Source organism: Adiantum capillus-veneris, chromosome 2 (genome assembly GCF_014529385.1).
Source record: "Adiantum capillus-veneris isolate H3 chromosome 2, ASM1452938v2, whole genome shotgun sequence".
NCBI lineage: Eukaryota > Viridiplantae > Streptophyta > Polypodiopsida > Polypodiales > Pteridaceae > Adiantum > Adiantum capillus-veneris.
In genome coordinates, this window is record NC_140932.1 from 63,940,325 (window position 1) to 63,965,163 (window position 24,839).

Below are 24,839 nucleotides of genomic sequence, written 5' to 3' on the forward strand. Positions count from 1 at the left end.
GGAACCCCAAGTGCCAAGTGATTATATGCTTATGCTTTTTATATTTACAAGAAGGAGACATGTCAAGTGTGGATGGGAGAGGGAATTCTAGAATTTTTTGCAAGCACTATTGGATACCCACTTTCGCTGGCTCTCTTTGGGCTACTCATTTGATGAATTGGAATACATGGTCCTTGAGTTTAGGCATTAAAGGGGTAATGGTTGAGAACATGGTGCTCATGCTTTTGTTATATGTAGATGATGTAGTGCTTTGGGCTCGTACTTTAAAAGATGCACAAAAGCTTATGATTACTCTGGAAAACTTTTGCTTGCATAGGGGGGCGATTGTGAACGGCTTCAAAATCTTTGTCACACGAGGCGGAGGTAGCTGACCTACATCTATTGCACTCTTGCCAAGGAAGCTCGAATCTAATTGGATGTTGAGGGGAACGGACATTGTTGGGTGTCGATCCCTCACGACCTCATCCCTTCAACTTACTTGAGCTGGGAAGACATGTCAGCACATACGAGGTCCGTTCGAATGCATGTGATAGGGGCCTAAGGCTTGCGGATCTTTGTGACATTGAGTTGGTGAAAGTTGATTCGATGTGAGACTCATCTGCTGAGGCAAAAGGAAGACGGGGGCTACTCCTCGTCCACCTACGGATGCCATGTCGTTAAAGGAAGAGACCTGCTTGGAACTCTGTCCACCCCACAACATTATGCATGCACTAGCAGCTGATCTATCCTCATTGCAAAACGTCAAAATGTAAAATAGAAAGCGGGTCCCATCATGTGTGACAACCAAGGAGCCTATTGGGGCCTCTCCAATGTTTGGACTCCCCTCAACATTATTTGACACGGGTATTGAATGAAATGTAAGCGGTGGGATTGACGAAGCTGAAGTGAAGCACGTTTCTTGTTAAGCTTGGACACAGTCCGATTTGCCCTTGTTTACCTTTTTGTTCGTGTTTACGTTTTTCCATGTTCGAGTTCACTTTATAAGGGAGTGGCTTGGCTTTGGGAACAAACAATCCGGCGGTTAGCGCGTCGGGTTGCCAGACGTGAGGTCTCGAGTAACCGTCGAACTTACTGTCCCCGGGTCATTAAGACCCACGTGTTAGATAGTGTCGTGGCTGTGATAGAGGACAACAATGACACGACATTGCCAAAACGATGCAAGTAATTTCCTTGATAATCAGTCAGAGTTATTGCAAAGTACTCGACACACGAGTCTCCGGCGTGCGCGCATGCATGCAAGCGTTTCTCTGGTCGTTCATGGCGAAAGCTCTTGAGCTAGCAAGGTAGGCACGCACACATGCATATATGTTTGCACCCACACACACACACACACTCTCTCTCTCTCATTCATTTCGCCGTCAAGAGCTCATGTTAAACCCCAGTTTAATACTCCATGCAGGTAGCCGCAGGCAACAATCCCAACTACTTTATGCAGGTGGCCGCAGTCAACAATCCAACATTATTTTGGACGCTCATACAAGCAATGAAGGTGAGGACCTCGTTCCTCACTCAGAATTGGCTACTATAGCAGTCAAATGTCTTTATAAGACGGTCATTATCTCTGGGATATGTTTTTTTCCCAATGAGGCTTTTCTTCACGTTCTCTTTACTTTACATAATGGTTGCCCTCATAAATCAATCTTTCTCTTAGAGCTTGAAAAAGGAAAACCCAGTGGGCTCATACGCACAAAAGCTTATGCACAAGAAGTTTTGGACAAATTCTCACAATATTTTCGACATTGTGACTTACCTCAACATCATGAGCTTTTGTGAGGGAGGCGCCCCATACCTAGCTAGGTACGATTGGGGGTAGGGGACCGCCGGCTCCCCCAATCGTACCTAGCTAGGTATGCGGTGCCTCTCGAGCAGAAGCTCATGATGTTATGTATTGTATGAAAAACAATGAGAAAGACTCCGTTTTCCTACATGAGAAAATTCTCCGTCTTCCTACATGAGAAAATTTCTAAATCTTCTTGTGATGATTGTCTTGGAAAACTTTTGCTTGCATAGTGGGTCAATCGTGAATGGCTCCAAAAAAAGGTCATGCTTATAAAAACTCTCAAAAAGGAGAAATTATGCATTGTGTACATGAAAGAGACTTGAATCGGTAGAGAGCGTCAAGTACCTTGGCTTTGAGGTTCCAACCAATCATAACAATTGCATTAGTGATGCTTGCAAGCTGAAAAGAGAGCCTACTATGTATGAGTGACTAATCTATTGTGTTCACAAGAAATTTATATGTTTGACTTGCTTGTATAAATAGCTCGATTTGAAGGACAAGTTTGGACGGATGTATGGTGTGTGTGTGTGTGTGTGTGTGTGTGTGTGTGTGTGTGTGTGTGTGTGAGAGAGAGAGAGAGAGAGAGAGAGAGATTTTATTATCGTCCTTGGATGTTAAATAGGACCTATGGGACCAAAGATACATGTGATGTACTATATGTGTGAATGATAACTAATTTTGGATGTTCAAGGATTGTGTGATGTGAATCGCTTTAGAGAGCCCGCAGTGTGGTTGAGAGAGGAAAGTATATAGACGTAGGTCATGGCTGTGAGAGAGAGAGAGAGAGAGAGAGAGAGAGAGAGAGAGAGAGAGAGAGATGAAATGAAATGATATATTAACGTCTACAAAAGGCCAAAATGACCTATGAGACCAACTGATTACAATGATGAGTCTAGTACCAAGTCTGGGTACAAACAAAGAAAACTACAAACAAGGAAACTGATAGGAGTGCTACCGACTCCTATGGGTGGCTGGTAGGCTGATCAATGGTATCATGCCATAAAGGTACAAAGTGGGGATAAATGTCACCATGATACAATATAACAGTAGCATGAAGCCTATCTTGATTGACACTCTGGGTGTCGTGCTAGAATCCTGTGGATCCTCTACCGCAATCTCTGTCGGTGTTGCGTGGCTCCCCTCCTCATCAGTCGCGGTCGTGTCGCGGTCGTCTCGATCTTCCTAACTCTATAGCTCGATCAATGAGAGTACCGTTGGTGTGTGTATGCGAGCTCTGTGATGGTGGTGTCCCCTTTGCCTCTGTGGTACTCAGACTGACGAAATCTGAGATGCGTCTCTGGGACTGTCTCTGTCTTTGCCCACTCAATAGAGCGTCTCTGTCTCTGTATCTCAAGTAGGAATAATCCGAGACATCTTTGATCCTGATATCTCATGACTCTATCTAGCGAGTCAAAACCATCTCTGAATAAACAATGAAAGCGTCCCCGTATCTCATAGTAGACTGTGCAGTGACATATGTAGTGAAACTCTATCTCTGGCTCTGCATGGCATAACTGACATATCCTACTGTCTGCTGATATGCCTCTGAATCTACCTGTCTCAATCCCAAGCTGGTGTGAAGATGTGCGAATCTGGCCTATAGCACATTGTAACCCATGAGATAGATGTGTGTCCATGTAACTGGGTCGTGTGACAAATCCGTTTGTTGTGAGTTGGAGAAGATGCTCTCTATAGAAAACCCTCTTCGTACCCAACTCCCGTGCTGGCTCTATCCATGTCCTCTTGCTATCAAGCTGGATAAGATCCTGCCGAATGAGTCTAGTAGTCTCCATCCGTGTAAGAGCCAAAGATGGTGCATCAAGAGAATACTGGAAAGGGGGCAGCCTGTCCATGCTGAAACCGTGCCTTTGAAACCATGAGCTCATCTGTGCATACCAACATGATGTATCTCCCTGTAATGCCAACTGTCTAGATGACTCAAGAGTAAGCCTGGCACACCTGTCCCTGGTGGTGTCCCATAAGCTGTGTACAAATGATACTGATCTGGTGAGAGCCTCAACCTCCATAGGTGGGGCAGCCAGCTCCGCTCGTATGATGTCATGTGGGACTGAGGCCTTGGCTCTAATCAGCCTAGAAATCATAGATATCAAGGGTCTCTCCATATTACTCCATCCAACACTGTCAACAGACGGCCCCCAAACCTGAACCCCGTAGTGCATAACTGAAGCGACCAAAGTGTCGAAAAGCCATAGCTTTGTTCGAGGTTCCTGGAACTGAACCTGCGAACAAATCCTCTCTAAACCGCCTAGGGCTGCATAGGCACGAGTCAATCTAGTGTCTGCTGCCACTTTTAGTGCGAACCTCGGTCCACTAAAGACCACCCCAAGATATGTGTATGCATCAGTGTACTCCATATTGTCCTGCCCATATGTGAAAGTAGGTGCTGATCTCCTAACCCATTGTGGCGTGGTATTAAATACCATGACCTTGGTTTTACCAAGGTTGACAGACAATCCACTATTCTCTGCAAAACTATGCAATGCGTCCAAATGTCTCTGCATACCCTCTGGTGAGTCTGATATCAACACGATATCGTCAGCATATAATAAAAGAGGGATCCATGTCCCAGCAAGCTGAGCACTTCTATCTCCTCCTCTGTCAATATAATCAGAGACCTCATCAACATACATACCAAATAAAGTAGAGGACAGTGGGCATCCCTGTTTCACTCCGATAGTGGAGTGAACTATGTCAGATATCCCCTCTGATGTGCGTACATGGCCCATCACTGAACTGTACAATGCCATAATCCCCCATATCAGCTCTGTGGGTACCCCCAATTCTATAAGTCGGCGCATCAATCTGGCCCTCGGTACTGTGTCAAAAGCTTTGCGGAAATCCACAAAGCTGCAGTATATCCGTCTACCATGTGCTCGACCCTCCTCAATGATAGCTCTGAGTGTAAAGACATGATCTAGTGTGGAGAAACCCCTCCTGAAACCAGCCTGCCTAGGTGCCCGTATGCCCATAATCTCTGCCCAACTGCTCAGCCTATGCTGAAGGATGGATGCATATAAACGTGCGAATGTGTGTCCTACCATGATAGTACGGTAATTCCCTGGCACTGTGGGGTCTCCTGTCTTAAAGATAGGTACAATAGTAGATAATCTCCAAGACTCAGGAAAGCCCTCACACATGACAGTTGAATAACCGTGCAAGCATCTCTGCCAACAAATCCCCAGCATGTATAATGTGCTCTGCTACCAAACTCTCATGATCCTGTGCCCGTCTGGTCTTCATCCTGTCAATGGCCTCCTTTACCATCTCAGTGGTAAAGAAGGTGCTCGTAGTCGGACATGGCTGTGGTGGATCTGGTAGTGGTGGTTGTCCAGGTACAGTGTATAAAGATGCTGCATAATGCCCCTATATCTCTGTAGAAGTAATCACTGGTGGGGGAGACTACTCATGGAATAGACGCCAAGCCTCTCCTGAATCTCTACTAAGGAAGAGCTGATATAAATCTTGCTCCATCTGGACCAAGAAGGCTCGCTTCTTCGGTCGCACTAGTCGTCGTGTAGCAATACAAGACTGTCTCAAGGTGATCACTCCCAATGTAAGCTCGCGCTGTATCTGAGCTCTACTCTGTCGACACTCATCATGCCAGCTATTCTGAGGCATGTGCCCAAAACGACGTCTCTGACCAGACTTAGTGTGTGGGTATGTCTCTGTCGCTGCCCCATGTAATGTCACTGTCAGCATAGATGTGATCTCCTCCATTGTGTATACTCGCTCTGATGTGCATAAAAGCCTACGTATCTCCTCTGCATAGACTGAGTCAGTCTCTGGTGTAAAAGTATAGCGTGGATGTCTACCACCCCGTGAGGCCTGAGATGTACTGTACTGAAAGGAGACTGATAATGTCAAAAGTGCATGATCTACTGCTATCCCTACAAGCCTGGGCCCCACTGTGAAATCCTGAATGTGAGATAAAGCTCGGATGTGTCAGAACATTGTCTACAGTGCTGGACCCATGCTTGTGTGGAAAACAAGTAAAACCTGTAGACAATGGGAAAGTCGGTAAGCCATTCAGTATGGCTAAACTGTGAGTAGTCGTCATCTCCCTCAGGTATCTCCCATACTCTGTATGCTCTCTATCGTGTGAGCATCTCTCAAGTCCCATCTCCTCTGGCTCTAGCTCTCTAAGCATCTCCTCTGAGGTGTCATAGAAGACCGTTTGTGAGCTGCCTGTACGGGCATTGAAATCCCCCAGGAGTATGATGTCTCCATCTCTGGAGAACTCCCAGATATCATCATCAAGTACAGAGTAAGGAGACTGTCCTCTGGGTGAAGCATATACTGAAGTGTTGGGAGGAAAATAGCATATGGCGATGTACAAGAAACGTCCAGTCTCTGCCCTCAGCCTCACCCACAAGTATGTGGCCTGATCATCTCTCCGAACTATGTGCAGTAGTGGTTGGAGCTCCTCTCTGAAAAGAACTGCTACACCTCCTGATCCTCTAGTCCCATGCGCAGATCTGGTGCTTGTCCGGCAAGCTGTCTCCCATCTGTATCCTGATATGTGCGGTATCAACTGTCCTGGAGCCTGATGAGTCTATGAGTAGAAAACAATGTCTTTGTCTCTGAAGCTATCCTCAAAGGCCCCTACATCAAGTCTATACGAACCATTACAGTTCCAAACCGCCATCTTGAGAGTGGTCCCATAGGTCTCGCACCGTCATGTAGAGCGGTGCTCTGTAATCACTACTCGTCCATTTCTATAAAAAGCTAACTTTCCCTTCTCCCTTGCTGCTATAATCTCTGGCATGACCTCTCTCATATGTGCAAGCTGTGAGAGCGTAAGATCATCTCCTAAAAAGATACCTGTTTTCTTGAGGGTTGGCCTCTTCTTTAAAAAGTCTTTCTTTTCTTCCATGGAGGGAAAGCGCAAAATGAGAGCCCGTCCTTTTGAACTCTCCCCATTACCTTCACTCTTCTTGCCCACTCTCCAAGCTTGTGTGTGCGAGGGCTTCTCCACCCCCATCATGGACATGAGGCTCTTCACCTCTTGGTCCACCTTATCTGAATCTTTTAGGCCGGTCACTCTCATGTGTAGAGCGCGTACCCTTCTTCGTTGTTCCTCTTCAAGTGTCTTGTTGATGATGTTAGGTGTAGTCGGGATTTCCTTGCCCTTTCCCTTCTTGACAACTTCAATCCATTTTTCAGCCTCATCCATCTTCTTTTGCGTTTTGGAGAGAACCTCCACCCATGAGGTCTTCTTTTCTCCTTCCTCCTCTATTTCTTTGACTTGTGCTCGTATACTATTCAGCTCATCGATCATTGATGGCTGAATTTCTCCATCTTCGAGAGAGAGAGAGAGAGAGAGAGAGAGAGAGAGAGAGAGAGAGAGAGATATTGAGAGATTTTTCAAATCTTGCATGTTTGATAGATCCGCTATGAAATGCCACACGAGAGAAAGAAAGAGGTGCACATGCGCTTGTGTGTGTAGCGAGAGCGCGCGGGCGATTGGAGGCCAACAAAGAGAAAAAGGATGATTTTTGAACTTGCACCAAATGGCCAACGCTCCCTGAGCCTTTATATAGAGGAAGGAATAAGAAGATATATAGGAAGAAATCTTTGCAAATACCTTAGATTTTGGCATAAATTCAAGTTGCTTCATGAGCTTTGCCATAAAAATCAAGACCATGGAAATAGGTTTTTCTAAAGCACAAAAATGAAGTACATACAATTTGCAAGTTGAAAGGCTTGTAATAAGGCCCTTGTCGAATGCATATGAAGGGCAATTATGAGGTGGCAGACCTTGACAACATGTAGGGTTGTCGCAAGACTATTTGACACGGGGTTGTCGGATGGGATCAATGGTCCCCCTTTTTGGAAGACATTGAAATTGAATGCTAACTGTCCGGTTAATCCCCAAATGAACGCAAAGTGAGCAGCCAACATAAAGCGAACTCAATGTTGTCCCCAAGTGAACCACATGTGAACCCAAGTAAACTTCTCCTCATTGTGATATCACCCACCCATTGCATGCGTGAATTGAGTGTGAATTCAAAGTGATTCGAGTCCACAATTCTTTCTATGGGTGCATGCTAACAAGCAAATCGTAATGGCGTAATGATTGAGCCTTCGCATTGGGAGCGAGCGGTCGGGGTTTCAAGACCTTGTTGTGCAATTAGAGGGAACTATTTGTTCTCTTCTAATTTGTCTCGTGAAAGGCTATAGCCAAGCACACTTTGTCTGTCTAACTCTGGGGTCTTTGTCTCGAGGTGGAGGTAGCTACATTTGCTGCACGCTTGCCAAGGAAGTTCAAATGCAATTGGATGCCGAGGGAATGGGCATTGTTGGGCAGACGCGGACTCCTCAAATGACCTCACCCCTTATACAGACTTGAGCTGGAAAGACATGTCAACACATGGGAGACCTATTCTTTGCCGTATGTGAGTGTGTTAATTGAAGGTGCAAGAAATTGTCGGTCCATACTAGCTGTTGCAAAGTCCATTCCAATGCATGTGATAGGGACCTAAGGCTAATGCACACGTGCCTGGATGTTTATGACATTGAGCTGGTCCACCTATCAAAGCCATGTTAAAGGAAGAGACTTGTTTGGAACTTCGTCCATCCCGCAACATTATGCACGCACTACCAATTGGCCTATCTTGTGAAATAGAAAGTGTGTCCTTGTCATGTGTGACAACCAAGGCATCCAAAACAGTGTATCGGGCCTCTCCAGTGTTCGAGGACAATGACATGACATTGCGAAAAATGATGCAAGTAAATACCTCGGTAATCATCCATTGTTATTGCAGAGTAATTGCGCTTGTGAAATAACTTGACACATGAGCCTTGGGCATGCGCGCATGCATGTGTGTTTCTTTGGTCGACCATGGCGAAAGCTCTTGGGCTAGCAAGGTAGGCACGCACACATACATATATGTATGCTTCGACACATACACTCTCTCTCTCTCTCTCTCTCTCTCTCTCATTTCACCGTCAAGAGCTCATATTAAACCCCAGTTTAATACTCCATGCAAGAATAGGCGTAGCTCCACGCAGGAGCTGCAGTCAACAATGCGACCACTTCAGTTGAGGCGTAGCAGTCCATAATTTTGGACACTCAATAGTTCATACAAGCTTGAAGGTGAGGATCTTGTTCCTCACTCAGAATTGGCTACTTTAGGGAAGAGGTGTGGTTAGACCAAGCTGTTTGGACAGTAGGGAAGCCAAACTGTTCAAGCTAGACTGAATAGTCTGCGCTCTGAAGATCCTCTGAGAAGAGGAAAGGCCATACCAATCTGTCTGCACCATCTTGCCTGAATGCCTCCAATCCTACGGTGTCAATCAAAACAGAATCTACGCCAACAACGCCATCAAACCGCAACTCGGTGTGGCTCTCAATGTAAAGGAGCTACCAGGTCGCGGGATAAGTCTGCTGTAAGGTTACGGAGGGTAAGTGGAAGCAACTTTGAAGGTAGCAATCCAAAAGATTAGGAGTGTAGAAGAGCAACTACACTACCATCCAAACCAAGCTCCGGGTTGACTTTGGTTGTAGTCGCGTAATGATGCTTGATCTCCTGCATCTTGTAGGTAAAATCTCCAAGAGAGTCTAAAGAACTGAAGTCCCACCCAGTTTGTAGATCCAAGCAATGAACCTGTCCAAGAAGAGATCCAAGATCCTCTCCCTAAGTCCATGTAGATGCTCCTGTGAAAGCAAGCGATCTGACGTGTTGAGGTCAAGTGGTAAGTGTCTGTCCACCCAAGATGGTGGTGTCTTCTCTAGGAATGTCGGAATCCCATATGCAATGAGCATGGCCATATCTCATGTGAACTTCTCTGATGAGTGCATAGGTGTGTCCATAGCAAACCACAAGTCACCACTCCCTCTCGAGTGCGCAACCGCCAAATGATGGTTGGAATGAATGAATCTCCCAAGGATCGTATGCTCGTAGATGATCAAGCTGATGTCGAAGATACCATGTACTGCAGTAGTCACTCAGAGACCGCATGGACCACCACCAGATGGTGTCTTGGTAGGAGGTAACTTCATCCTCTGTGAAAAACTCAAACCATGCGGCTGCTGTCCACCCAATAACACAACTACGAGGTGATGAAAACACTGCTGTCCAGCGATTTTCAGCGTGCTTGTAGTATGTACGCTGCCGGCAGGGTCCAGAGTATGAGGAGGATGGTGAATCCTTGGCACAACCCCAAGCTTATCAGCTTATGCCTGGATCTTAGAGTGGTTAAAAAATATTTTGGCGGCCTTATTTTGCAACAGCTTATCACTCAACTGGCAGTTTAAATTAAAGAGAACATATTCTTGTATGAAAATAGTGTCAAAATCTAGGTTTATTGGCATTGCCTCCTTGTAGGAAGTGATATAGACGTGAAGCCTATGAAATGTTACACAATTTTTCAACGTTTCTTCCGAGCAATGCTTGTAAAAATTACAATAGCGCTCGCTTAGAAAAAGCCAATAGTAGCAGTGCAGAGAGACTTTAACAGAGACGAGAGCAAGGAGTGCAAGGTATGCTGCTACACCTCTCTCTCTCTCTCTCTCTCTCTCTCTCTCTCTCTCTCTCTTTCTGTTGCTCCAACTCTCTCAAGTGTGTGTAATCAATTCTCTCTCTCTCTCTCTCTCTCTCTCTCTCTCTCTCACAGCCATATATTCATATGGTCAGTATCTGCGGTGCCAGAGCCATATATACCCATACCACCACACATTACCATCATACCACCACACTGCACATCCCGGTTCTAGATTAGCTTTCATTTCAGCATTTTCAGTATTTTCTTTTCCGGACACCCGGACTACCACTAGATGTACATTGATTTGTCTCATAGGCAGACTTCGGCCTTTAGAAGACGTAAATAAAGCTTTCTTTCTTTCTCTCTCTCTCTCTCTCTCTCTCTCTCTCTCATAACAGGTCTTGAGTTCAACTCTCCGCGCCGGATAGATCTTTAAGGTCTCTTGGGATAGTTTCCTACGACTTTTAAATTCTCTTCTTCTCGGGTATGTGTGTGTGCACGCGCCAATAAAAAGAGGAAAATGGGATAATCTTTCTATCACCCAAGTGTCGTAGATTGGTTATGTCATTTCCTTGTTAAATAACGGGTCTTGAGTTCAACTCTCCTTGTCGGATAGATCTTTTTAAGGTCTCTTGGGATAGTTAAGATTCTCTTCTTCTTGTGCTGCCGTTGGCAAGTTAGTGACGGTCTTGTTTCTCTCCAAATTCGGAAAAAGCCTTGAAATTTTGTTTAATTCAATTGGCATTGGCTTTTGACGGAGAAGCTTTTATATATATAGATAGAGAGGCCGCGTTCTCTGTGTGATGCGAGCTATGGCACAAAAGCTTGCCGACCTGATGTGCGAGGGCGTGGAACTTGACCGCTACCGCCCAGATCATCTCAGGAGGACCAGTAGAGGCAAGACTAGGTCCATGAGAGGTGGAAGGACGCTTTACGTCTTGTAGAAGTGCGATACTTTTGAAAAAGAACTTGCCACATGGTGGAATACTCCAAGCACTGCTTCCAACACAAGCCCTTCCGGTCTCTTGGCACAGGTGCATGCTTCTGAAGTCTACTCGCGCAAAGCCCGTTGTGATCGCAATGTAATCATCAGCAAAGAGGATGAGGTACGTGCAGCGCTGATGGTATGTGTCTTTGACCCTGTCAATGAAGCCCTTGATAGAGGTCTAGGGTTGAAACTGGTCGTAAATGCCACAGAATCCATTGCTTGCATGAAATCCAATGTAGATTGGGCGTGCTTCTCCATTGATACCAATCGCCTTGATATATGTGTCAAATATGAATTGCCCATTGAAGTCAAACCACCCTGGCAACTCAATTTGAAACCAAGGGAGCATGTTGTCGATTTTCTTTCTTCCGCTCTAGCTGAGTATGACAAGGTGAGGCTTGGTATAGCTCAAGCATACCTCTACATGATATTGGAGGAGTCTCAGAATGGTGTGTTGTGTTCCAAGGAGCAATATATGTTTCAGAAGAGGATTGGGAATCCCCAAGATAAGGTCCTCATGATTTCAAGGGTTTTCTCACATGATGATCCTTTAGGTGCTCGGAGATGCATGCTCTTTATGTGTTACCTTGCACAGAATGCGTTGCTGATTCCGAAATCTGTTGTGGATCAGGCCGGCGAGACCCCACTGGCTAGGAAACTTGTCACTCCTCCTAGCCAACCAAATATGCTTTCTTTTTAGAAACTTGTAACATCATCATGCTGAATTTGCAAGCGAGATGACGGGCATTCACTTGTGGACTGGTTTATGGGGTTGGCAGAATTTGACATCATCTCCTTGCACTTGGATCAAGTTTTGGTGAGGCAGTACAAACACTAGAGGTCAAAAAGAAAGGAAAAGCGGGACAGCAAAGGAAAGACTTTGGCCTAATCTTCAATGCCTGTAATGCAAACATAAGAAGTATTGTGCAAACCTGGTATTAAATAGTCTAAAAAATGAGCACAGACATCTAACTTCATTCCACCGAAAAAGTTACAAAATTCTTACAATTAATTTGGTAATATGGATTCCACCCACTATGGACCGACGTCGAGGCCTAAAATTGACACCTGTTTCTTCTATCAAGGGCTAATTTGCCTGTCAAAAGAGGTGCTTAAAAAAAACCTCTTGTCATTTGACATGCTAGAATCTCAAAATTGTCTATCAGTTTTCATGTTTATACCCTTAAGTTATGTTATATATGGTAAATTATGTAAGTCGATCACTTTACACAAAGCATATGAAAGGCGGCTTGGAAAATTGCCTGAAAGTTTTACTATGTCTGCGGTTCGAATATTTCCATGCAATCCTTCATTTCCTCCTCCAAGATGTCCTCCTAGGCTCCTCGACTCCCATGATACTTTGATTGAAATCTAAAAACATCACACTTCCCCCAATTCTCGATTGTACCATGTTGGACAAAGACAGGTTCCCATGCAAGACTCAAATTCACGAATTAAGCGTAGCGTTGTCATTGCCAGAGCCATACTATATTGCGGATTGCATTTGGTAAGTGCATCACCTTCCAACCACCCCACAATGAGCCATAACAAAGTAATGAGCCACCCCACAATGAGCCATAACAAAGTAATTGCGGCACAGCTACTCCTTTACCTTCTCCAGAACATGGTAGGCAACGACTTCCTTGTAAAAATCCTCCAATTTGTCTTGGGTTTCAGCAAAATCGAACAGTTTTATGGCAGCAGCCTCATCCCATACAACAGCTTCTCTAACAATGACAATTGCAGCGCTCGACAAATCTCGATCCAAGTACAAGGAGATGATGTTAAATTCTGCCAACCCCATAAATCAATTCACAAGTGAATGCCTATTATCTCGCTTGTGAATCCAGCATGATGATGTTACAAGTTTCTGAAAAGAAAGCATATTTGGCTGGCTAGGCGGAGTGACAAGTTTCCTAGCCAGTGGGGTCTCGCCGGCCTGATCCACAATAGATTTGGGAATCGACAGCGCATTCTGTGCAAGGTAACACATAAAGAGCATGCATCTCCGAGCACCTAAAGGATCGTCATGTGAGAAAACCCTTGAAATCATGAGGACCTTATCTTGGGGATTCCCAATCCTCTTCAGAAACATATACTGCTCCTTGGAACACAACACACCATATTGAGACTCCTCCAATATTTTTGTAGAGGTATGCTTGAGCGACACCAAGCCTCACCTTGTCATGCTTAGCTAGAGCAGAAGAAAGAAGATCGACAACATGCTCCCCTGGTTTCAAATTGAGCTGCTAGGGTGGTTTGACTTCAATGGGCAATTCACATTTGACACATATATCAAGGCAATTGGTATCAATGGAGAAGCAGGCCCAATCTACATTGGATTTCACGCAAGCAATGGATTGTGTGGCATTTAGAACCAATTTCAACCCTAGAACTTTATCAAGGGCTTCACTGACAGGGTCAAAGACACATACCATCAGCGCTGCATGTACCTCATCCTCTTTGTTGATGACCACATTGCAACCACAACGGGCTTTGCGCGAGTAGACTTTAGAAGCATGCACCTGTGCCAAGAGATCGGAAGGGCTTGTGTTGGAAGCAGCGCTTGGAGTATTTCACCATGTGGCAAGTTCTTTTTCAAAAGTATCGCACTTCTACAAGACGTAAGGCATCCTTCCACCTCCCATAGGCCTAGTCTTGCCTCTACTGATCCTCCTAAGATGATCCGGGTGATAGCGCTCAGGTTCCACGTCCTCACATATCAAGTCGGCAAGCGTTTGTGCCATAGCTCACATCACACAGAGAACACTGCCTCTTTATCTATATATGTGGAAGCATCTTCGTCAAAATCCAATGCCAATTGAATTAAACAAAATTTCAAGGCTTTTGCCGAATTTGGAGAGAAACAAGGCCGTCGCTAACTTGCCAACGGCGGCACAAGAAGAAGAGAATTTTAACGTCGTAGGAAACTATCCCAAGAGACCTTAAAAAGATCTATCCGACAAGGAGAGTTGAACTCAAGACCTGTGCCATTTAACAGGGAAATGGCATAACCAATCTAGCACACTTGGGTGATAGAAAGGTTATCCCATTTTCCTCTTTTTATTAGCACGCGCACACACACACGAAGAAGAGAATTTTAACGTCGTAGGAAACTATCCCAAGAGACCTTAAAGATCTATCCAACGAGGAGAGTTGAACTCAAGACCTGTTTTGAGAGAGAGAGAGAGAGAGCTGACGTGTCAAAGCCCTGAAGAATAAAGCCAACTTGCAGATGTCGTCCGAGGGACCTAAACCCTAAGAAGAACAAGTAACAGAAAAAGAAGTCCTACCAATTTATGGGGACCTCGTCCGATGGGGCCCTAAGTGACATAAAGGATTCAAATAAAGCTCGACTCTCACACATACACAAAAGACTTGCGCAAACTGATGATGTGGCAGATTTTCAAAAATTGCGCTGACATGATGACGTGGCAGGTTATACGGATTTCCGCGTTTTGCGTTGACTGTTGTACGGATTTCTGTGATTTATGTTGGCATTGCTTTTGGATCAGAAGCTTTTGAGTTTGAAGGCTTTTCATGTAAAACTGCTTTTGGGGCCTAGGGTCTTTAAATATGAGGCTAGGGCTCATTCTTTAGCATGCTTTCTGGAGAAGGTGCAGAGTCTGGAGTACCGGCTTGTATTGTGTTGATGTAATATAAAGAAATACCGAAAGGGGCACCAAGGTTTGTGGCCAATACTCTTTGGGGTGGAATTCTGCCACTCCGTGTCACGTGTCGTCTCTCTCTCAATTTAGTTGTTATTGAAGTGCTAAAAGTCTGTTCAATCTGTTCTTTTCTATCGGCACGTGGTGCCCGTCTTGTGATAGTGGTATCAAAGCATCAGGCGTGTGCTTTTATGAAAGTATACCGTTCCTACCAAGGAGCAGACAGAGCAAGATTGCACTTTCAAAAGCTCAATGGAAATTTTAGCTTCGTGCTCCGACCTCGGACATATTACTCACTCTCACCCTTACTTCATCGCGCATCAAGCGCGCTTCCTTCTTCGCCGCTCATGTCTTACAGGGCATAAGCCATAAAGATTACTTACAAGAGAAGGATTCAAGATTTGTTTCGAGCTGCTGTTTTTCTCAGAGGCAATGCCATGCAGATGTTGATAGCTACCAAGCAGCATACTCCAAGTACTCGGCAAGCTTTCAAGAAAATTTTTGCCCGAAGTTATATGGTTTCTGACATCTTCCTTCGAAGTGCAACTTCTGGGAGAGTGGGGTATCCTGAAATGCTTGCCATGGAAACCCTAGCAGATTATAACTTGAAATTTCTTTACATCTCCAAGCAGGTGCCTCTTGTTGATAACCTCGGAGGTCCGGTGTGACTGCTATGATTTGGGACTACCATCGCCGCCAGAGGAACATTGCTTGTCCAAGAGTTGATGGACCATGCTGCGCTCGGATACGACCTTATGGAAGGAATCTAACCCTAATTTTTGGTACAGGTTTCAGGATGGAAAGACAGTCGACTTTTCGAGCTCGGTTGATGTCGAGATTGCTTTTTTTAAAAGTTTGAATTTTGTTTGAGTTCGGTTTGAGAACTTGTTTGAACTTTGTTTGAAATGGACGGTATATGTTTTGAACCTGTCTTGGTGCCGATTTGAAATGTTTGACTCTTGTTTTAATACTGGTTTCAATGATTGGTGATTTTACTCCTGGGTGTAGTAGTGAGAATTGATGATTGAAAAGTGTTGTTTTTGACTCCCGGCCCGGACCTGGATGGTTATGCGGGAGGAGTATTAGGAAGTCTGAGCAGTGGTTACTCTCAGCACCTCCAAACGACGCAAGCTACGGTCTGGGGGGCGTTTGGTTGTAAAAGGCCTCTATATCGTTTGGCCCGGACCTTTTTAGGTTATACGGGAGGAGCGATGAGGGAGTCGTTGAATATCTTCCGGCTCGGACCTTGTTAGGTTATGCGGGAGGGGTGTTCATCGGTGAATTTATGTTTCTATGTCTTGTAACATGCATATGTGAGCATTTGTGTTGCATTGTGATGTGCCAACCACTGAATATTCCTAATTGGATGAGATTGCTTGGGTATGTAATTTTAGTGCATCAAGACACCGGTGGAAGATTAGTACGGTTTGGGTGTGATGGCTAATTTTGCTATGCCGGAATATCAAGAGTTTCGATCTGGACGAAGGAGAAGCTAACTCCTTGATCAAAAGAGCCGAAAGGAGAAGCTAACTCCTTAACAAAATGAGCAAACTGAATGTCCCTCGGAAATTTTTGAGCTAACTTGAGTTGTTTTGCAGATATGCTGTAATCACGGGTGATTACCTCTTTCAAGAAGGGGAGATGTCACAAACTGCTGACGTGTCAAAGCCCTGAAGAATAAAGCCAACTTGCAGATGTCGGCCGAGGGGCCTAAACCCTAAGAAGAACAAGTAACAGAAGAAGAAGTCCTACCAATTTATGGGGACCTTGTCCGTGGGGCCCCAAGTGACATAAAGGATTCAAATAAAGCTGGACTCTAACAGCAGCAGAGAAACGTGGTAGAAAAGACAAGAGGAAAGCAGGACTGATACGAGATTGTATAAGTACTGACCCAAGCCTGATTGATGAAAGTATAGAACTTTGCCGAGCTTGGGGTAAAGTGAAAGACCAAGAAGCCCTGATTTTCTTCGATGGAGGAGCCAAGGCCAACTTCAGCTCACCTGAATTGGTGGTGCGGCTCGAGATTACACCCGATAGGATAGGACCTCCAGTAGAGGCAGTTCTAGTGGCCCTCGGACGGGACATGCCATTACACCTGTCATTGGCAAACACTGGTTGCATTGTCAGGGGGATTTAGGGCACGAGGACTTCTACATCATGCTTTTGGAAGGTTGCGACGTCCTCCTAGGAGTCCCTTGGTACCATAAGAACAACGTTGTGGTCGATTATCGAGCAAAGAAAGCAACCTTGACGAATGAAAAGGGCCAAAAAATTATACTTGATGTAAAACTAAAGGGCCAGTCCATCCCTATTGAATCGGCTTCGGCCATTTTCAAATTAATGAAATCCAGTCTCTTTGTTTACTCGATGTGCTTGAAAGAGTTAAATGATGAACACAAAACGAACATGTCTGAGTTTGACAAAAAACGCCAAGATTTTCTCCGCACACATGCTGATTGTTTCTCTGAGGACCTGCTAGGCGAGTTACCCCCATCTCATCTTGAGGATCACACCATTGATTTGATTCTTGGAAGCACACCACCGAACCGGCCACCTTACCTTGTTAGCCGAGCCTAGAATGAAGAGATCATGAACCAAGTGAAAGACCTTCTGGAAAAGGGTCTTATCCAGCCGAATACTTCACTCTACTGAGCTTTGGTGTTGTTAGTATTAAAGAAAGACGGATCTTGGAGAATGTGCTTTGGTGATGCCTTTTGGGCTTACCAATGCTCCAACGACTTTCAACCGAATGATGGATAGGAGTTTTTCGAGAGTATAGATCATTTGTCGGCACTTTCTTTGATGACATTATAGTCTTCTCCAAAGATGAAGCAGAGCACAGACACCATCTGCTACGTGTCGGGTCTTTCAGGCATTGCGAGATCACAAGTTAGTTATCAATGCCAAAAAGAGTGAATTTTTCTTGCCAGATGAAAGGACGAGAGTAATGCTGTGTGTTAGTCTCCACCCAACCATGCTATCTTATAGCCTCCCCCTAGCATACACACTGTCCGGCCGTGCCGATGGCCTTGCCCGTAGGACCCATGTCCTTACATTACCCCCCCCCTCCCCTTGGAGAATCGTTTCGTCCTCGAAAACATACATAGGAAAACGTTTCTTAAGTACGGAGACATTCTCCCATGCAGTGTTCGGGAAAAATCATTTTCACAAACATACAAAATCCCTCGGAAGACAAATCTGAACCAGAAATTTTACAATATTAGCAAAGGTTTTTGGAAAATTACACTATTTTCCATGTATTTTAATTGGAATTTTCTCCTTCTTGTCCTCCCCTCAACCGGCTACTTTGATTTTGCAACCAGCTCAAGGCTAAGCTGAGGCACACTTTTCTCGAACACTGCTCCCAAGTAGAACCTTCTTTAGGTCTATCTAGCCATTTTACCAACACCCGTCGTCTGACATGATGTCTGGTGCGAAGCTCATGAGAATCCAAATCTTTTCGGGTTCATAAGGGATGCTTGGCAATTCGATATGGTCAACTAACACACGTGTGTCAATGACATTATCATTTTGTCCTAGCCATTTTCGTAAACGGCTAACATGAAAAACAGGATGAACTCGTGAGTGCTCGAGAAGAGCTAACTTATAGGCCACTTGACCTATACGTTTGAGAATGGTAAACGGTTCACAATATCGTGGTGAAAGTTTAGCAACTTTTCCTGTCTTCAGACTTTCTGAATGCTCTAGAACCTTGAGGAGAATCTTGTCTCCTTCTTCGAAAGTAGCAAGACGACGATGCTCATCTGCGTACTTCTTATATCGATCTTAAGCTTGCTTAACATTCTGTCGAGCAACTTGAAGCATATAAAAATGGTCTTGGAGAAAATCCTTCGCTTGTTGTATTTTCTCCTTAGCCAACCCCACCGTGACGGGTGATCTAGATTGTAAACCATATAAAAGCATAAATGGACTAAACCCTGTAGTCACATGCTTTGAACTGTTATAAGCAAATTCCAATAAAGGCAAGTAGTCTTCCCAATTGGTTTGCTTTTTGCTAGAGTGTATGCTCGTAGCATACACTCTAGCACCCGATTATCTCTTTCGGTTTGACCATCTGTTTCTGGATGATAAGCCGTACTACGATTAAGTGTAGTTTCCAACTTTGAAACAAATCTTTCCTGAAGTGATTATGAAACTTTCGATCTCTGTCACTAATGATACTAGCTGGAAGACCATAGAGTCTATATATATGCTCTACAAATAGCCGTGTTAATTCCGGTGTCTTAATCGTAGTCTTAGTGGGAATGAATCGAGCCATCTTTGTTAGACGGTCTACAATTACCCATATGGCATCATGGCCACGATTTGTAGTAGATAGTTCTACTACAAAATCCATAGAGATACTCTCCCACTTACCTTGTGGAATCTCTAAAGGATGTAGAAGGCCACCTACCTTGAGGCGCTTTGCCTTATTAACTTGGCACTGTTGGCAGTTTAGTACGTACTCTTAAACATCATGATGTAAGCCTGGCCAATAAAATTGCCTTTGAACTAAGGCATACGTCTTACGAATACCTGGATGACCATCACTTGGACTATCGTGATACTCAAATAATATTTGGCGCATAGTGTCTAAGTCTTTTGGCACATATACTTTACCCTTGTGGAGTAAGTAGCCATCATTAATGGAAAAATTCTTCCATCTCCTAAGCTCTTCCTGAGTAGGGTGGAGCTGTGTGTGTTTGAGTTTTTATTTGCGCGTGCAGAAACATGTTAATTTGGCTGTGCAGAGACATGTGAGTGTGAGGGATCCCTTCTAATAACTGCACTCCACACTTTAGCATATGATTGATCTTGTGCACACTTGCCACGTAATGACTCCAAAAATTCACTTTTTATTTACGTGAAAGCAAGTGAATTAATATGAGGCATTCGACTTAGTGCATCCACTACTACATTATATCGCCCCTTGCGATATCGTAGCTTCATCATCATATCTTTGGGCATGACCGATGGCTTTCTACCAAATTTTTTGGATGTTGGGTCTTGACATGAAAATGATCGTCTTTATCAAGATCCCTATTACAACCCCGTATCTTTTGGAATTCATCTAGATCTTCTAGTTTTAATATGATCTCTCAATACTTGGAAAGATACTGAATGAGAGAGAGGCCAGACATGCGGCATGCATCCCATGCTAACCAATCCTTATCCTCTTTATTGGAGTCCAAAAACTCTTTGGAGAAAGAAGCTTGAAACGCAGCCCAAGATGGAGGACGAGCATCTATTGGAAATGTCATCCACCACTTATAGGCCTTGCCTTTAAGAGAGAGACTTGTTTCCACAGCTGTCTTAATATTTGGATGTGTCTCAGCCTATGAATATCACTCCATTTTTGTAAGAACGTATTGATTGCATCCTTGTTGCGATCACGCTCTTCACCGTGAAACTCAGAAATGGTGATATTCTTAAGTAATGCATTGCTACCTTCTGCATCTTTTGAAGCACTTGCCTCTTGGACTCCTTGAGTCGTGCGAGCTTGGGTCATAGTCACAAGGGACACGTCCCGAGGAGTGGGGATATGGGACGGGGGGACGGGGCTCAAATGGATTTTTAGTGTAAAAAAGAGGGAGGGATGGCAAGGGGGGACAGAAAAGTGGGGGCAGGAAGCCCAAAAATGGGCATCTCCTATGACTATGGCTCGGGTTCCCTGAACCGTGCCAGTTGGGGCTCCTTCAGCCGTCTATGTAGCTCAGTAAGATTTGTAATATTTGCATTTAGTGCAGAGAGGTTGCGTTCAAGTACGTTTTGGCAATTTTTCAAAGTCTTGAAAGCAGCCATATCTACAAGGCCATGATCTCCTAGATCATCATCATCATGCATATTAATGTTGGCAGTACCTGTGGTGCCCGAATTTTGATGTGCGTGCTCAAAATCAAAAGTGTGTGTAGGTGGGATATCCTCGCTAGCCATGGTAAATATGCGGTAATGTAGAGAGAGAAAAAACGTCAACTTGTACCATGTCACGTCGTCAAGGGTCATATAAAGAAAACATGTCCTAAGATTGAATCTAAAGAATCCACAGAACCCGCATCCTGTGTTTATGCCATAAATGAGAATACTCGTGTATCCCAAGTTTCTTATGATTCTATCATTGATGAGTCTCATGAAGTGTTATGGTCAACGCATGGTGGTCTTGTTTGATTCTAGTAGTATGCATGATGTGATTGGTGACTCTCTTGTCGAAAGAGCCCGCTTGGAGGTTCGCAAGACATCTCCTTTTGAGGTGTCGGGCTTCGCTACCGGTATGGAGACTCTCATTACGCGAGAGTGCCTTGATGTATTATTCACTGCTCAACAAGCGTCCTTTCGCAGGAAATTTGTAGTGTCTCTTCTTTCAAAATGTGATATGCTTCTTGACATTCGATGATTCGTGAGCATAACCCTCTCATTGATTGGGCAGACAATACTTTCACTTTCAATGCTAAAAATGACTCTCCCATTGTCATTCGTGGGGAAAAAGTAGTTCATTCTTCACCTCTCATTTCTAATGTGTAGGCGAAGCTTGAAAAGAAAAAGGAGAAGGAGGCTCTCAATCTTTTCTTCTCGAAAGCACGACACGCATGATTTGCATGATACAAATGTGATTATTCACAAGCATGATGATTTGCATGATAAAGATGTGATTGATGGTTTAGTTGATACTTTTTCTAGTGAAGCTAACCTCATTGCAGATACGGTCAATCATGAAGAACCGATCTTGACTCTCGAGTCTAGGTCTAAGGAAACCACTCAAGAAGTATATGTGTTCGCATGATTAGTCAGCACGCATTGTCGAATATTATATTTGTGATGGTTTCTTGTAAATGAACCGTCCTTATGTGTTCCCTTTTTATAAACATGCCATATTGTACGATGAACACGATTCACTCATGAATGAGCACGAATGTATGCGGAACTCTCTTGAAAAGAAGAAATGTTTGCATTCAAGGAATTCACATTCCATGTTTCTTCCTTGGCATGACACAGTATCCGAAAGAGCACAAGAAAGATTGACCATCAAGCATCGGCATTTCCATTGTGATTTGCCACAGTTGCTAGATTTAGATCAGAAAGACAAGTTTCGATTCTATTTTTTGCGTGTTTTTGGTGAACGATCCCAAAATCTCTGGCAGTAGTCATCCAATGTATCTCTCTCAGTCATTTTCAAGTGTTGCTAAGTCGTGATGACATTCATCCGCACCGTTCCTTTGAAGCAATATACTGCCTGTCGCTCCTTGGAATGTTTTGAGAGCCACTCTACAGAGAAGGCGACGTGAACGGTATATGGCCTGGTCTATCTGTACCCTTTTTAATGAGATGATGTGTCTCAAGAAATGTATCTCAGGCAAGAAAAACTCGCTCTTTTTTTCACATTTATAAGCAATGTGTCTAGAAAACCCACAAATGGTCGGCACTCTCTGAATTTTTTTTCCAAAAAGTTGTCCTGAAAGTTGTTGTGTAGACGTCTCTAGGAGCAATATAGATCTGATGATAATCACTCTTCATATCACTTCGGTAAGTAGAATTTTGTAGTCTGTCGAGTATATCATCGATCCTCGTAAGGTGGATATCTGTTCTGGTTCATTGTTTCTCTTTCACTTTGCTCCAAGGGCGGTAAAGCTTTGTCCTTTTCGTTCATCTGATTTGGTTCGGGTCCCACTCAATGTGGTACTAGGTTTTCTTACATCTTTCCTTCTCTTCCGCACTCGGCTGCTGCTTTGTAACTCAAGTTTATCTTTTGGTGGTCCTCTAAGTTCTAGTCCATCTCTTTCTGCGTATAGAGGTTCCGCTTTTCTGCACTCGTCTGTCCTTTCGGCTTTCCTCCCGACCTGAAAGGAGAAGCAATGGCTACATGCCATCTTGAGTAAATCTTATCAATCGGGTAATTCTTCAGGTGTCTCGCCAATCTCGGGTCCCTAGAGTACTTATAATCAATCTATTCACACATATACCAATCTGCAGTTGGTGTTTATACTCTACTATGGCAAACTTGTCCAAAAAAAAATATTTGCCCAAATCTTCATTCTTTTCTTCAGTTCCCGCGCCGGATCTTCAACTTTTCTTTGCCTTCCCACTAAGAGGTGTCATCTCTGTCAAATTCTTCACGAGAACCCATGTAATCTGGGATTCTTTATGGCTTTATGTCCTGTAAGACAGAGCGATGAAGACGGGAGCGTGCCCGATGCGCGATGTATGAAGGGTGGGAGTGCCTAATAAGTCCGGGGTCGGGGCACGAAGATTCTTTCCCAAAAGCTGTGTGCGCTGCAAAAAGGATCGGATCCTCCGTAGAAGAAGAATCTTTCTGTGCTCTGATACCACTATAACAAACTTGGACACCCCAAGTCTAGATTCTACCGCGACACAGCAGAGATTCACTTCAAAACAGTTCACAAAAGACGACGTGGCCTGGCGTAGTTTCGTACCAAGAGGTATTGGCCCCAAAGACTGGCGCCCCTTTCGGTATTTCTTTTTATATTAGCCTGTGTGCGAAGTACAAAGAGAGCCCGTGGGTGCTCACTCTCAGATTCTGCGTCCAGATGCTTTGAGAAGTGAGCCCCAAAGGCGACTTATAAAGAATTTGCAAGGGATGCTTAAAAGGAGAGCCCCAAAAGCTTCTCAGCTTCTCAAACTCAAAAGCTAACTGTCCCAAAAGCTTTCACTTAAAAACTGCCAGCCAAAAGCAGCCAACGCAAACTACAGAATTCCGTACATTCTGCCACGTCAATAGCCCAAAACGCGTTTTGCGTAGAAGCTGCCACGTGTCAGCCTGTCAACGCGATTTTCAGGACTGAGCCAGTAGGGTTGTGTCCAGGTGCTAGCCACGTCACCAGTTTGTGACATAGTCAGTTTCCTCGACTGAGATCTAGATTTCTTTTTATATTAGCCTGTGTGCGAAGTACAAAGAGAGCCCGCGGGTGCTCACTCTCAGATTCTGCGTCCAGATGCTTTGAGAAGTGAGCCCCAAAGGCGACTTATAAAGAATTTACAAGGGATGCTTAAAAGGAGAGCCCCAAAAGCTTCTCAGCTTCTCAAACTCAAAAGCTAACTGTCCCAAAAGCTTTCACTTAAAAACTGCCAGCCAAAAGCAGCCAACGCAAACTACAGAATTCCGTACATTCTGCCACGTCAATAGCCCAAAACGCGTTTTGCGGAGAAGCTGCCACGTGTCAGCCTGTCAACGTGATTTTCAGGACTGAGCCAGTAGGGTTGTGTGTCCAGGTGCTAGCCACGCCACCAGTTTGTGACATAGTCAGTTTCCTCGACTGAGATCTAGATTTACATCTAGATCTAGCCACGAGGAGATGCACTCGATCTATGCTCTCAGAGCATGTTGGAGGTGATGCACATGTCAAGGCCGTGTTAGTGGTCTCGTGTGCGGGAGCAGTTGGTAGTGTCAGTAGCAATCGCAGTTGTGTGGGCATGTCAGCTCTATGCCAAACCTCAACCCTTGGTCACTTGTATTAGCAGATTGTTATCAGCATGGAGTGTCACGTGACACATCCAACCCTATGTGTCCGTGGACAAGCTACAGCATGATCAGGGTTCAGTCAGTCCAGTCAATCTAGATTAGAAGTGATCTGGCACTTTTGTGAGTCTATTCGTAGACCGTGCATGCCCAGTCACTTAGTATAGATACATATCCTCTGGTTGCACAGAGCATGATCATCGGTATTTCCATCAGAATCCATTAGAATCAGTTAGGGGATTTTTCCAATGCATTTAGACTATTTTCCCTATTTTTGACATTTTTCACTTATTAATTTAAGTGACTTTCCAACAAAAGTAGGTAGGGCAATTTGGGTAAGAAAATATATAAGCAAACCAAAGCTAGCACTATTTGGCGGAAGACGCAGCAGGAGCTCCACACTCAACAGGCAACTTCTCAGCAGACCCC

General features: G+C 44.4%; 1 long non-coding RNA gene across 1 annotated transcript in view; it reads left to right on the plus strand.

Annotated features, from left to right (window-relative positions):
- The first annotated feature begins 1,128 nt into the window (after positions 1-1,128).
- Positions 1,129-24,839, plus strand: part of LOC147462887 (uncharacterized) — a 51,147-nt gene continuing 27,436 nt past the window's right edge. The window contains exons 1-2 of the long non-coding RNA XR_015184715.1: positions 1,129-1,283; positions 1,400-1,489. This is a non-coding gene — a long non-coding RNA (uncharacterized LOC147462887). The remainder of the gene's footprint in view (positions 1,284-1,399; positions 1,490-24,839) is intronic.